The sequence below is a fragment of the Silene latifolia genome, chromosome 4, assembly GCF_048544455.1.
Source record: "Silene latifolia isolate original U9 population chromosome 4, ASM4854445v1, whole genome shotgun sequence".
Classification (NCBI taxonomy): domain Eukaryota; kingdom Viridiplantae; phylum Streptophyta; class Magnoliopsida; order Caryophyllales; family Caryophyllaceae; genus Silene; species Silene latifolia.
Window position 1 is genome coordinate 81,078,873 of NC_133529.1, and position 13,270 is coordinate 81,092,142.

Sequence of the window (13,270 nt, forward strand, 5' to 3'; positions counted from 1 at the left end):
TCTGCATTTGAATAACTATTAAATAACCCCGTTTTTTCATTACGATAATTGAGTTTCTACATTCAACTAGACATTTTAACAAACAGTTGGTGTGCTAATCTAGATTATCAATAATTTTTTAAATTATGATAATAAATCATCAATCAAATGTCAACAGTATGATAAATAAACATACTAGCGGAGTAGCAATTGAAATGATTCGCAAAGTAACATATATTGACTTATATAATCTAAGCTTACCTTCGTTTTGCTGATTCGCGCTAGGGTTTCTCCAAATTTTGGACAAAAATTGACGATTGATGCGTGTATCAATCAAATAGAACGAAGATAATGAATTAACTTTGTGTTTTCGACTTGAATTACTCCAGTTTTTGTGAAGTTTAATTGAATAATGTTATGAAATTGAAGAAAATAGGAAAAAAAGAGAAAGAATGAACAAAATAGGGAAGAAAAAGAAATAAGATGAAGAATACAGTGCAACGTGAAATTTTGGTTGTTCAAAATAATTTTGTTGGTCTAATCTCAACCCTTAATCTTGTTAGATCCAATGGTATATAAATGCGGGGGTAACTCACGAAAAGTGGCAAACTCACCGAATCCTACCTCTATATATATATATATATATATATATATATATATATATATATATATATATATATATATATATATATATATATATATATATATATATATATATATATATATATATATATATATATAGAGTCAAGTTCAAATGAGTCCACCTAAATATTTGAGTCCCTAAGTCCTAATCTAAGCCATTGATCTTCTAAGATTGATTGTTGAGATTTGAAACTTCTAAACAATTTTTTGAATGAAACTTTAATGTTTTATCAGTGAAACTTTAACTTGCGAATGAAACTTTATTTCTTTATGATTGTAAATTTAATTTTTAAAGTTATTTTGTAAATAAAAATAAAAATTTATGTATTTTTAAATATAATTTTAATGTTTTACGAGTGAAACTTTAATGCTTAAAAGTGTAACTTTAATTTTTTTTAGGCCATTTTTAATATAAAAATTGAATTTATGAAATTATATAATTATAACTAATATTTTTTTTATTTAATTGATTTTTGACTATAACTTTAATGAAATATAAGTGTAACTTTAATAATTAAAAATGAAACTTTAATTTTTTTTAAAACCATTTTTAATAAAAGAAATAGAATTTATGGAATAATTTTTATTTCACTGATTTATGAATGAAATTTTAATGTTAAACTATTGAAATTTTAATGGTATCTAGTGAAACTTTAGTTTTTTTTGTCCATTTTCAATATCAAACTTTAAATTTCACTGGTTTATGAATGAAACTTTAATGTTAAACGAGTGAAACTTTATGTTTTTACAGGCCATTTCCAATATAAAATTTGTATTTATATAATAATGTAATCGTTACTAAAATTTATGTAATTTATCTAATCCACGATTGTAACTTTAATGGTCCAAGTGTGAAACTTTAATGCTAAGCGAGTGTAACTTTAATATATACTGTGTAATTTTTTTGTAATTTCAACAATTCAAGGCGAAACTTTAAGTCCTTGAAGATGTCACTTTAATAGACGATAGGGGTAACTTTAATTGATCCACCACCTCCTTTGTCGCCCATCTGACACACAACTAACTTCACGAAATACCACTAACGCACACCACGACCCCTGCAATCACCACCACACGGCCACCAGATCTGAATGGAAAAAAAAAAAAAAAAAAAAAAAAAAGAGAGAAACGACAAGGCTGACAACGACACCAACACGAAACCAACACCACGCAACCACCAGATCTAAAACAAAGGAGAAAGGGGAAGGAGGGGCGGCTGAGGAGAGGGAGACGACAACAACCACCACCACTACCCACAACAACAACCAACCCCTAAAAATTCACATCTGAAATGAAAAAAAAAAAATTAAAAAAATCTAACAACCATCTAACCCGACACCACCACGACCCGCAACCACACCAAAAAAAAGAAAAAAAAAAGAGAAAGGATATGGGAGAGAGGCGGCAGCCTTCAACAACCGCCACCCGACCTACCACCAACACCCACCACAACACCACCACCCCCGCGAAATAGATCTTTAAAAAAAAAAAGAGGCGGCTCCACCTAACAACCACCACGATAACATCCAACAAAAAAAAAGAGAAAGGCGGCAACAACCGCGACAACTCAACACCAAAAAAAAAGGGGAAAAAAGAGGCGTCGGTGGTCCCAGGCGAGAGGGGCGGCAGCAGCAGACGGTGGTCGTGGCAGTGGTGGCATAGGCAGATGGTGATGGTGGTGGCGGCGTGAGGTCGTGTGTGATGGTGTTAGGGTGGCTGTGTGGTGGATATGGCGGTTGTTGTATGGAGCAGTGGGGGTTGAGAGAGTTGGGTGGTGGTAGTTAGAGAGAGAAGTGAGAATGAGGGAGGCAGTATGAAAAAATGAAATGGGATGTAGGGTTTGATTAGGGTTTCTTTGTTTTTATATGTCAACTTTTTATTTTGTTTTAATCTTAACCATTCATTTATTTTGATCCAAAGGCTTAGAATAGGACTCATGGACTCATCTAATCTAAGTGGACTCACTTGAACCTAATTCTATATATATATATATATATATATATATATATATATATATATATATATATATATATATATAAATTGAATTATATGAGGCACCCTCCTTAGGGTAAGGCGGCTGAACCCTTTCTAAACCATTGGATCTTATTATTACAGATGCACCAGATGTTGACACATGTCCCCTCTATATACTCCCCAACTAACGCTTCACCCTCATTTACTCGTTCATTTTTTTTGCATGTTTTCTCTCTCTTCAAACTTTTCTTCAGCTCACTCATCTTTTCCGCCATTACTACCGAGCTTTCAACGAGCTTTCAACGAGCTTCCAACCACCATTACTATTGCGCTTCCGACCGCCATTATCCTCCTCAGCTTAGGTACTTTCGATTCAATAGTATTCATTTCAATTTATCCCTAATTTCATTCCGTTTCTGTGATTCATCTTCTTTCGCCATTATCAATGTACTACCGAGCTTTCTGTGATTCATCTTCTACCTATTTACTTCGCTAATTTCAAGCTCAACTATTTCCATGACTTATTAATGGCGGTTGGATGCAGGTTTTAATCGTTTTTTTAGCATCATCGACCACAATAGGAGCGCATAAAATCAATTGCAGACGATTTCTCCGCTTTTTCGTCAGGTCCTTCCCCTTGCTTACCTAACTACCACGATTTCAATTTTTGTTGGTTACTTTGTTACGTTCCTGTTTTTCCTGCGTTTATGAATCCTATATCTAAGTTCATGAAACTAGGAGGTAAATTTGTGAAACAACAATCTCACATTGTGAAACTTGGACTGAATTCTGCAAGTCTTAATCGTTTATTGAGATCACCGACCACAATAGGAGCACATAAAATCAATTGCAGGCGATTTCTAAGCTTTTTCGTATGTCCCTTTCCCTTTTCTGCTCTATTATGCTTTTAATTGAAGTTTCATTGTTATTGTTCATTATTAGTTATGAGTCTTATGACTAATTTCATATAACCTAGGTTTGTGACGAACCTCATGTGTACCAAATGTTGCTCATTATACCTTTGTTTTTGTGGATACACCTTTTAGTCTGCCTTTTGCTGTTGTTACTTCATAGTTAATTTTAGAAGTTTCGCTTCTATTTTGCGAGTTTTAGGATCCTTGCATTCTTCTGCTTGCTTATATTTTGTCATTTGCTTGTCACTCTTTTGCTACGTGTTTTGTTTTCGAAGGTTTTAATCAATTTCAGTAGCTACTCTGTCTTTTAAAATGTGTTGTTGCTTGATTATTCCATTGCTTATGTTTATACTTCGAATGCGCTTGCATTCTTCCGCCTAGCATTTACTGCTGCTGTATATACTTTGAATGCACTTGCTAGCTTTTAGTTGTTCTTTGCTTTCGGCTGCTTGCGTATTTAGGTTTGTGTGTCCCTGTGTAGACACCTCGTTTCTGCACCTCCCGCAAACCACCCGGTGATGATTGGGCCGCATGTTTGGTACGCGTAACGATTTGTGATAGTTCGTAAGTTTATCGTCAAGTGATCGCTCAAACACTTGTGTCTACCTCATGGTCGTCATCTAGGTGTCATTACGGTCGTTTTGACAGTAATTAGAGTTCATTTGGAGTCCGGGTCAAAAACCGTCTTCATTTCTTAAAACCGTCAAATCCCGAGTCAAAGCAATGTGCTTGTCTACCTAAGGTTAGGATGTCATAAAATGTCATGACTATTCTCATTTTGAGTCTCATGTTACTTCTTTGGGCTAAACATAAAGTTTACATTACAAAATGTGCATTTCATTTAGTTAAAACGACAACCCGACCTTTACGCCCATTTTACGAGGTGATAACGACTTTTTTGAGGCAGGCCTATTTCACAGAAAGTTCTAGATCTCTTTCTTAGCTTTCCAACGCCACCGAAATCACCTTATTCCGAGTCTTGTAGAGAAAGTTATGCCTAATATACAACAGGCTGTCAAACGCGCTTTCTTGCGCAGGAGGAACCCGCTGAGGAAAGGACGCAGCAAGTGTTGCGCCTCTTCCAAGGGACGCAACACCTGCTGCGCCTTTTCCTCAAGGTTTTCTTTTTGTCCAAGTTTCCTTGTTTAACCTAAGTCGGTTATTTCCGGATCTTTCCTTCCGTATCCTAGTCTTACCATAATTCCGTCGTGTGATTAGTATAAATAGAGACCTTCGGTCTCACATATTTCTCACGCGAGTGTCCGCCCTTCTCTTCTCCCTTTGCATTCTAGACCTTTGTTCTTACTTTTTGGCGCCTACGTGCTTGAACATTCGACCACGTAAGCTCGGATCCTTCTGAGTACCAGCCTCGTTTGCATGACAGACCAATTTGACCAACTCCGCATCAATCAACTTAATTAATCTTTATCGTTTTCCTCTTACGAGGGCACTTTCGTTACATTCGAGTCGAGCATCACTAATCGATAACTTAGTTCATCTCGTTTCGTCAAACATGTAAGTCTGAGGGTGTAAATCCTTACTTTATTTATTGTACTTTACTTTTTGTATCATTAATGTAAGGTTTATGTCGAAAATACTTCTAAAACCGATTTCTAAATCATGCTTTAAAAACCCTTTTTATGGATTATCAGAAGATGACCGTCGAGAAAGGACGCAGCAACTGTTGCGCCTCTTCGAAGGAGCGCAGTACCTGCTGCGCCTCTTCGTGAGGCTGCCGCAGTTCCTGCTTCCTTTCTTCTTCCTTCGTCCTCTGTAAATTCGTTTTCTTTTATTTGTTTTCGTTTGTTCTTCGATTTCTTGATATAATAACGTAATAATTTCACATGTATATTGTTTATCGTCATTAGCATATAATTCATCATTAAAATCTGACTTAAATCCCTTATAATCCAATATTTGCGGGTTTTCGTCATTAAACTCAATCCGGGTTGTAGAAATTCGATTCTCTCATATTGAGTTTCTGGAATTCGATCTTTGATATATTCTCACCTGTCTATTGTCATATTCATCATATGTTCATCATTAATTTGTTTAACCTAATTAATTTGTTTAGTTTGTTTATTCATTAGTTAACCTTATTAACCTTGTAAATAATTCGTTTTAATCGTTTCATCCATGTTTACTGTTTTTATGACCCTTAATCGCATGTAAATAATCTGTAAATCACTTCCATCCGAGTAAATAACATTAATCAAGCATTAAATTAACCAACGAACGTTAACGACTTGCAATTCGCCACTTTAATTTAATCGAGCCAAGAAACGGACGCGGCAAAGAATCTGCGCCTCTTCAAGGGCGGCTCTGCTGCACTGTTCAGGATGAGTTCTGTCTCTGAACTCCGTTGTTGCTTGACCTAGTTTAATTAGCTTACGTATAATTAACTAATAATCATATTATCACCTTCTGATTTGTTCGTTAATTCTTTCCTTTTGTTCTTTTTCTCAAATTATCCGTTTTAGAGGTATTTTCGACATAAATCAAATAAGCCCATTGTAATTATTGTAATTTTAATTATTGCATTTATTTATTTATCGTATTGGATGATTTATTACTTGCCTTCACATGTAATTGAACTTAAATCTCAATTTTGACCCAATTGTATGATTAAATTACTTGTTCACCGACTTAGTCTAATCTTCACATGCTAGGATTAAAACTTGGATGTTGCATTGCATGCATATAATCGACGATATATCGAGTATAGATGATGTCCCTAATCATTAGTAGAGGCCGCTATCGAGGCGGGCGGGATTAGGTGTTCGATCAAAAGAGCTTCCTAATACGTACCCTCACCCCTTACTCAGATCTCTGTGAACATCCGTGTTCATTGGCATCCACGAGAGTCATTCTAGACATAGAATGCTAAGGGTAACGAGTTCTTGGTGTTCATGTCTCTACTTTGTGTCTTGACATGGCACGAGGTATTCGAACGGTTCCAATTTCCCATAAAAATTGGTGGCGACTCCACAAATGCAAACGCTTGTTTCCCAAGCGCCCCCGTGGCCCATGTCCACACCCTGGTTGTCTTCTCTTCTTATAGCCTTGTTTGTGTTCTCTTCTTATATTCTCCGTGACCATTTCACTCCAAGTTTCACAAAATTACCTTCTAGTTTCACTAACTAAGGTCTCTGATTCACAAAAAAAAAAAAACAACTTTCATACGTAACCTTCTACTCCTGGACACAATGTTTGAGCATGTTGCATATAAATAATTTGACTATAAAATAACGCGGGAATTTTATACTCGTTAGGGTAGTTACTTCATTTATATGCACCCACAATTTGTCAGCTTCTTCACCTAACCATTTTATGCACCATATGAATCCATTTCTCTCAGTTGAACCCATTCCCCTCGTTTGCTTACTTGCATGGAATTCAGCAGAATGATTGTGTCTAACTAAACGTCTGATGTTTTTAATACTTTGAGTGTACAATTAGAATTTTTTCTTAGGTGTTTTGAGTTTCATTGTGTCTAACTAAACGTCTTTTACTAACTTGCTGAAATGTAGGTTCATTCTATTTACGTGTCAATTATGTTTCTCTAAACAAACATCTATGGAAAATTGGTGCAAGGGGTGGGTTCTGAATATTATAACAGAAGATAAAGCAGACTTTGTTGAAAATTATGCAACTGAAAAGCAAACGGCTATGGGTTTTTCATTTGCTCCCTTAAAGGAAGTCAAAGTCAATGGGAGACACTATCAAGCACAATATGCTGTTTTCAATAATCAAGATCTAATGAATGAAATCTTCACACGCCTTGATTTTGACGAAGATAAGGCAAACATGGCCATCGTTTGTAGAAAATGGTCTCAACTCTTTCTTGTCCACCCAACTGCTATTCGTGTTGACATGGCCATACTTGCGTTCTCTAGTCATAAATGAACCCGTTGGTGTAAGGATTATTCGTAGGGGTCCTAGAATAGTTTATAAAAGATGCAAATATTTTATGACGGTGAATCAGACAGTCAAATTAATCCTCCATAATCACCAAGCAAAAAATCAAAATCGGAGCCCCAATCTTAACGATCTTGATGATATTGCAATGGGCCAACTTAAAGAGTTCTTGCGTGCTTTGGCTACGCCATCTGAGGCACGAGACAGAGCAATTGGCATTGCTACAGAATTACTACTACCTAATGAAAATTTCTCTTTTCTTGATTTCCCTTTTGAGCTCGACATATAGGCCAAGTTTGCCACACTTTTAGCCAATGTACTCTCTGTGTACTTAGGGCTTCATACCTGTTAAGGTTTTACAGTTGCCATTTTCTTAGCCTTTTAGTAGTTATTATGTAACTCTTTTCTATAACTATGTAACTCTTGTGGAAACCTTTTGTATAATAATGTAGTTCTTTAGTCAACCTTTTGTATAATTATGTACTTCTTTAGTCAACCTTTTGTATAATTATGTAACTCTTTTGTATAATTATGTAACTCTTGTGGGAACCTTTTGTATAATAATGTAGTTCTTTATTTACCATTTTAGATAACAACATTAATCTCTTTTCTATGAAATTTTTTACGCGCCCTTGGAAACGGATCCCTCAAAATAAGGGAAAGGGTTTAGGGTTGGATTAGGCGGATCCGCAGTAGTGGTCCGCCTAATCCAACGCTAAACCCTTTCCCGTCCCGTTTTAGGGCACCCGGCCCCCTACTTTAAATCCCGTCCCCCAAAAAAGGGTTCACCTGTTCCCTCTAGGGTGTCTTTTGGTCTTCCTGCCGCTCGAATGAGTAGCAAGGGAAAGGGTTTAGGGTTGGATTAGGCAGATCCGCGGTAGCGGCCTGATGCGTGCATTTTATATAGTCTTTTTAGGAAATTAATGCACGCATTTCTATGCTATTATAGTAGTTATTTCTACGAATATGCCCCCGAATTGCGTACTTTGGGATTTCCTGTACTAAATGTAGGAATGTGCTTAAAGATGCGGAATTGAGCCTAAAACCGTCTTCCAAGCTTGCATTTAGGAGACAATTAGATTTGGAGCTTAGAAACTACCATTTTGGTGATGCGCATAGGAGTAAGGAAGCTTAGCGGACAAAGGAAGAGCTTCAAACTACTAGTGCCTACTTTGAAGAGACATATATCGAGTTCTAAAACATATAATCAGTTGATTCCAATTGGAGGTGAAAGCTTATCTCTTAGCTTTCCAACGCCATGAAAATCGCTTGATTCGGACAACTAACGAAGAAATGGCGGCCGTTTGAACTTCAGTGCGCAAAGCAGGAAATTACGCGCTGAAGCTCTCGGACGAGAACTCTGAAATATACACATTTCGATCGACCTCTTTATATTTCAACCGACCAGCTACTCTTTTGGATCGACCACCTTGAGTCCTTAATGTGTTCGATCGAGGTCCTTATCATTCGATCGAGGACTTATGCTAAGGAAACTACTCGATCGTACGCCACCACGGCTCGATCGAGTGAAGACCGCTGCAAAAGATTGGTCGACGCACTAAATGACGCAATAAAGCCCATCTGTGTTTTATTTGTTAGACCTAGCTAGTTTGTTTTATTATAAATAGGGAGCACAGATCATTGTATTGATCATCAGATTTTTGGGGGAGATCATCTCCCTGACTCTTTCTCTCTTCCCTTAAAACTTTTAGTATATAATTTCTTTCCTCTTAACTCTATGGACTATTTCTCTCCTTTAAATTCGGTATTATTATTCCTTCTCTTCTCTCTTTAATTCTCTTATTTAGTTTAGTTGTTCGTTTATGCATTATTTCCCCCTTCCCCTTATGCCTTTAACTAGATTAGTTTCTCAACCCTTATCTCTGTTAGATTAGTTTTAATTATGCATAGCTAGTTTACTTTGCTAGGATTAGGGGAATCTATGGCGTAGACGGACTTATATGACCTAGATCTGGAATAGGTACCAATTAGAATTGCCTCGTAGGTGTTTAAACTGTTTAACTAGCATACCGATGCGCAGCGACTAGCTAGACCTTTGGTAATTTCTGACCTAGATCGGAAGATTGGAAGGGAATAGACCTGACTGTGACCAATAGACTACCCTAGTGGACCGGAAGGACCTAGAGTAGTTTAGGCATTAGATTACTCTGATGAGGGCGGAAGTTAAGTCAGCAGTAATCTAGAGCGAATAGAGACCGGAAGGAGATATTCACTGCTCTTCTAAGAATACCCGGACCGGACCTTAACCATTTTAGACCGTCGCAGCTGTAGTGAACCGAAATCCTAGTTTCTCTCTCTTATTGAACTACTCTTTATTTATTCCTTGCATTCTCTTTCTCTCTTTACTTTAGATTAGTTTTAGTTTAGAAATCAATTCAAAATCCCCAGTTGTGACAATTAAGACAGACTTAGTTTAGCAAGTAGTTAGCAACATAGCCTCCCTGTGGATTCGACCCCGACTTCCCTAGCTGCATTAGTTAGAGACCTTTCGGGTTTATTTTTGATAGGGTTGCGACGACCCGTGTCAAATTTTGGCGCCGTTGCCGGGGAGGCGACGCTTTTTACTTGTTTTAATTTAGTCTGTCTTTAGCCTCAAGGGATTTATTCCTTGGGGCTGTTCTTATCTTTTTTTCCTTTAGTGTTGTTTTGATAGGTCCGACAGGTCCTACCTAGACAGGATTCTAGGAGAAAGATCATCAAAGGGAAGGCTTGAGTACCTTTGATCTTCCACCTATGTTCCATTTCGTGGCGCAACAGGTGGTATATTGTGAGAGATGTGGTGCTGCGGGGCACGATGCTATTGATTATTTGGCGGATAATTACCTAGCCTCTGCTTATCAGCTGTTTAGGCGAGGAAATTATCACCATCATAGTGGAGATTACCCAAACTATTCCCCACTTCCGCCGCAGAATTCCTATGTGCGGCCACCACATCCGTGTTATCAGCAAGGCTTTCAAAAGCCTTCATTTTCTTTTCCGTTGTATCAGCAAGTCCCTCCTTCTACTATCAAGAGTGAAGAGATTGCGGAATTAAAGTCTTTAGTTAAGACACTTGCACTTTAAGTGCAAGAATCTGAGAGATTTAGAGATGCTTCTATCAAGAGACTTGAGTTTCATTTGGCTCAAGTAGCTGCCGAGCAAGATGCTGATATGTATGACTCCGAAATTGACGATATTGTTGAAAATGAAGCATCAAACGAAGACTTCAATGTTGTTCTGATCGGTCCGTTTCGTATTCACAAGTAAATAGATGTGGTCGTTGGTCACGGTCGAATCAAAACACAATTTATAGCTTAACAAGCAACTCTACAATTAGTAAAGAGGCAAGTAAAGGTCGGATCCCAAGGGACGGGAGTTGAAATGAGATTTCTATTGTAACTAGTGGTGTCTAAGGGGTGTCATAAATTGGGTTGATGTAGAAGGTTACTAAACTAGAATAACAATGAAAATAAACAAGCAAGATGAATAAAAAGGGGTGTAAACAATTGATTAAAGGCACAAGGGTGTCATGGGATCATAGGGGAATCATGGGATATGATCATACAAACATGTTCTCAAATTATAAGCAAGCAATTATTGTTGTGATGGATTGAGTTGGGTTATATCTTACAATCCTAGAAAAGTTTGGGTCCCGGAGCCGAATCGATTAGATTGTACAACACCTACAAGTCGACTTAATCTTCCCTACTCAACAACATGCATGGTCTAATGAGACTCGAGTTGGGTTATGTCTTACAAGTCTCATTGAAAAGATAGGAGATGATAGTAAATGCAAGGATTCATAGGCTTAGCATTTCATCAAATATAACATGTGCATGAGTTGAGATCAAAACAAGCAAGCAAATAAGATATGAAAGCATATTAATTTAAGCATGAATCATTCCCCATGTTGGTTTCCCTAATCACCCATTAACCCTAGCTAAGAGACTACTCACTCATTATCATGTTGATCATGCTAGCAAGGTTGTCAATCATACCAACAATATGAAACATGATGAATAAATGAAAGTAATTAGCAATAATTAAAAAGGGATTAAGAGATTATACCTACTAATGATTCCAATAATAAAGCAAGAATAATAGAAGTACTTGAATGCTAGATTGAGAGGTTGTCAATCTCCCAATAATAACCCAAATAATCTTCAATTACCCAAAATAAAGGATGAACAAAAGAGAGATTAAAGAACTAAAACTTGGATTAAAACTTGATTAATACTTGATTACAATATTGAAGAGAGATTTGATTGATATTAACTACACTAATTATTGATAAGAAGAACATGCTCCTCTAATTAGATTAATGGGGTATTTATAGTGAAAATTAGGGAGGATGCATTAGGGTTAACTAAGGGCTAAACTAGTAATTACACTTTTTAAGTAGAGCAAGGAGAAGCCGGTATTTTTGGAGAGAAGGGCTTCTCTTTTCGTAGCTTGAAGAAGACAACCCGTGCTGTGAAGGAATCCGGGCGGATTAGGGTCGGGACGGGCGGATTTGGTCGATGGAATCCGAGCGGATTCTGGGGAATCCGGGCGGATTGTTGAGGGGGAATCCGAGCGGATTCCAGCTGGGACGCTCGGATTGTGCAAGGGCAGGACGGGCGGATTGTTGACAATCCGCTCGGATTGTCAGTCAGCGTGGTAACTCCTTCTTTTCTTCCCTTTTCTTCATAAATTCCTTGGGGACTCAAGGATCCTTTCTCAACATTGCTCTTCTACTATGATATGTACAAAGGCCTTCTAATCTTGTCCCTCCTTGATGCTTGGTCATTGAATTTGATCAATTTAGTCTTGATTTGCCATGAAAATGCAAGATTCTTACTCCTTTCCTACCAAGGGATCAAAATCTCAAAGAATATGCAAAACAAAGAACTAAAGATAAGAAATGACCCAAATAAGCACTAAAAAGCATGGAAACAAGGGTAATTTGGGGGCTAAATATGCGCCAATTATGGTCACATCATGTTCCGTATGAAAAATTCGATCAAGCTAGGTTAAACCTTCGATCGAACAGTGTATTTGAGGAGGACCTCGATCGAACAGATATACAAACTATTCGATCGAACACTGCTGAGGAAAAGGACCTCGATCGAACAGCTACGCAGACTGTTCGATCGAGTAATATGAATGAAGAAAGGCTTCAATCGAACGCTATGCCTTCTCGGTCGAATTATGTAGCTATGGACAGCAACAATTCGTCATTAACGCCTATTCCGGATGCCGATATGAAAGAAGACGTTGTGTATGGTGAGTCTCCAATTTGGAAGGCCGAGTTGGATGCATTGGAGGCTGTAATTTATGGAACAGAGCCAATGCTGACGGACTTCTTTACGATTAATGATGATGCTTCCTCATTTATGCCCATCCATAGTGACGATCAGAAGGTAATTGAGGACCTATCTTATCCGACTAGAGGTAATGCTACTCCTTTAGTTAATTCTGATAAGCTTTCTTTTATTCCTTCCGTTGAATTATACACTGCTGTTGATTTGACACCTCCGCCCCAGTTTGGGAGCAAGTTGGAGGAATATCGTCTTGTTTCTTCTTATACATGTCTTGACAGGTTAGAAGACCCGGGAGGAGGATTTGAAGGATTTATCCCGCGTAAGAAGAAAGTGCGAAAGGGGGCTGATAGTGGTGTGATCGATGCTATGACGAGCCGCTGCTTTTCTGTTGATGTGCTTTGGAGGCCGGAAGTGAAGCTGATGACCGCTGAAGCGACTGCATTCAGTCAGAGGCCTAGTAGGGGGCCATTGATTTGTGTTGATTGATGATCAAAAGAAGGTCGAGCTGGGACCTATCTGAAACTAGCGCTACCGGGAGAC